This window comes from Petaurus breviceps, unplaced genomic scaffold (genome assembly GCF_028583685.1).
Source record: "Petaurus breviceps papuanus isolate PSGF00001 unplaced genomic scaffold, PetGlider_PUasm1.0 90603, whole genome shotgun sequence".
Classification (NCBI taxonomy): domain Eukaryota; kingdom Metazoa; phylum Chordata; class Mammalia; order Diprotodontia; family Petauridae; genus Petaurus; species Petaurus breviceps.
This window is the reverse complement of record NW_027187284.1, coordinates 3,509,844-3,512,557: the sequence shown is the minus strand read 5'-3', so window position 1 is coordinate 3,512,557 and position 2,714 is coordinate 3,509,844. Positions and strand designations below refer to the sequence as shown.

Here is a 2,714-nt window from a genome sequence, read left to right as displayed (position 1 = left end):
TGGCTTCTACTGCTACCGCTGCCACTGTCTCTGTTGGCTGCTGCTGATGCCGCCGCTGTTGCCAGTCACTGCAGAAACTCTAGCTTGGCTTCTGCTTCCTCTTGCCCCACCCTTTTCTGCTGCATCAGCAAGTCCAATGGGGCATGGAAGATCTTTAAATCCCATAACCCTTACAGCTTTACATGTACATTCTTATTAAAAATATTTTCAAATTAGTCTTGTTTTATAGAAGAATTGGAATAAATGAGAATTAGAATTAGAATCATGAGAAAGAAAAAAAAAAAAAGTGGAATACTTCATGAATTTGCATGCCATACTTGTGCAGGGGCCAGGCCAATCTTTGTATCATTCCTATTTTAGTATATGTGCTGCCAAAGCAAGGACTTTTGTGTTTCTTAGTAGATAGACTCAAATAATTTATACATTCAGTAGTTATTTCATATGGGATTTCTCTTTCTATTACTTTCTACTATGATGTTTTTGTACATGAATATAAAAAGAACTTATGGATTTTTCAGCATATTTTAATAATTTTTTTTGTTATGCTATTAATTTTTAATTAGTTTTATTTTATTCTTTAGGGTTCTCTAAGTAGATTATCATATCTCCTAAAAGAGTTTATTTTTATTTTCTCTCTGGCTATCATTGTTACATATATTTATCTTTTCATATTAAAATTTTACATATTTCTAGAACTTTGTCAAATAATAATAGCTGAGAGTCAGCTATGTGGCTCAGTGCATAGAGTATCAATCCTGGAGTCAGGAAGACCTAAGTTTAAATCTAGTTTCAGACACTTACTAGTTATGGGTTACTGAACAAGTGACTACCTCTGTTTTCTTTAATCCACATGGTGATGAAATGGTGAACAAATTCAGTATCCTTACCAAGAAAACTCCATGGATAGTATTGGTGGGATATGTTCCAAAATGTCAGATGCTACTGAACAACAAGCAATGGGCATCTTTGCTTTACCCTTGATCTTCTGGAAATGTTCTAAAACTTCTTTATTACAGATAATTTAATCTTAATTTTAATTATATACTATTAATCATATGAAAGAAACAATAATTTATTTTTATACTTTTAATAATTTCAGACAGAATAAAGGCACTACAGTGTTTTCTGTTCATATTTTTGCAAAAAGAAAATATGACTTAGAAATGTAATTAGGTGTTTCTTGTGTGTGTGTTTTTGTATAATTGGTATGTAAAATGTACTTCTCAGTCCAATTCCTTATCCACTAAAACACTCAATTACTTTTGTTCATAAGATTTGCTATGCCCTAAATAAAGCTTTTATGTCTTTTAACACCATTGTAAATGTCTTTACTAAAGTGATCTACTAATTTATTTATTTATTTTTATATATAAGCAATCGGGGTTAAGTAACTTGCTTAAGGTTACATGGCCAGTTATTTCTGGGTGTGGTGCTAAGTATCTGACCCCAGATTTGATCCAGGTCATCCTGACACTGGAGCCGGTGCTCTTACTTGCTGTGCTACCTGGCTGCCCCGATCTACTAATTTTTAATAGAATCGTATAAGATATGTTGTACAACAATAAGTATATGTTTAAAACATGTGCTAAAAGTTGCCTTCTTGGGAAGCAACTTCTAAATATGTTTTGGAGTGGTAGCTAAGAGAAAGTGCTAAATATGGACCAAAATCGAATACTATGAAAAGTTAAAAAATACCTTTTTCTTAATAAGTTGAGATAATGTCTTTTGCAATTAAAACATCAATCTATCCAGCATAGTAATTTATATGGAAATTGAAATTCAAATGCTTGGTAAGGGTGTTGCCTGAAATCCCTGTCACTGGAGGAGACTGAAGCTGGTTGATCAATTGAGGTCTGAGTTCTGAGCTACAAATAACACTTAAACTGATAAAGTGTTCATAAAAAAGTCTACTATCAAAATCATAATCACCCAAAAGTGAGGCATGGGATTTTCTAGGGAGGGACAAATTAGCGCAGGTCAAAAAGATCAGATGAAAGTTTTCATGGCAATCAATCACAGAATTAGACCTGTATGTGGCTGCTGCACTTTCATCCTGGGTAAGATAAGGAGACTCAGACTCAAAAAAAAGAAAAAAAAATAAGAAAAGGGAGAGATAAAGGAGATGATGAAGGCACAGGAAGGGGAGGGAAGAGGAGCAGAGAGAAGGAGAGGGAGATGAGAAGGAGAAAGAGGAGGGGGAGGAGGGAGAGAAGAAGAAGAAGAAGAAGAAGAAGAAGAAGAAGAAGAAGAAGAAGAAGAAGAAGAAGAAGAAGAAGAAGAAGAAGAAGAAGAAGAAGAAGAAGATGAGGAGGAGAAGAAAGAGGAAGAGGAGGAAGAGGAGGAAGAAGCAGAAGTTCTTCGAAGAGGAGGAGTAGGATGAGGACCAGGAGCAGGAGTGGGAGGTAAATAAAGAAGAGGAGCAAGATATTTTTGAAGCTTTTGCCTTCTATTTTTAAGCTTAAGAACATTGCAATTTGAATATATAGTGAGGAGTTAACCCTTAACTTTCTGAAGTTCCATAAAGATCGCATAATCCCTTCATCAAAGTTGTCCGTGATTGCAGGTGCTTTTACCACAAAATATCTGATGAGAATTATGGAACTAAGATAATTCTCTAAGCATAATATCATATTTTTAAAGCTGAAAGAAATTCAGATGAAGGGTAATAAAGTTGATGTAAGTTAGCTGACATCATCCAAATATCCTCTTCAACA

General features: G+C 34.4%; 1 pseudogene; it reads right to left on the bottom strand.

The window, feature by feature from the left end:
* Positions 1-280: 280 nt before the first annotated feature.
* LOC138142802 (U6 spliceosomal RNA) lies at positions 281-380 on the bottom strand (annotated as a pseudogene).
* Between the last annotated feature and the right edge of the window lie 2,334 nt (positions 381-2,714).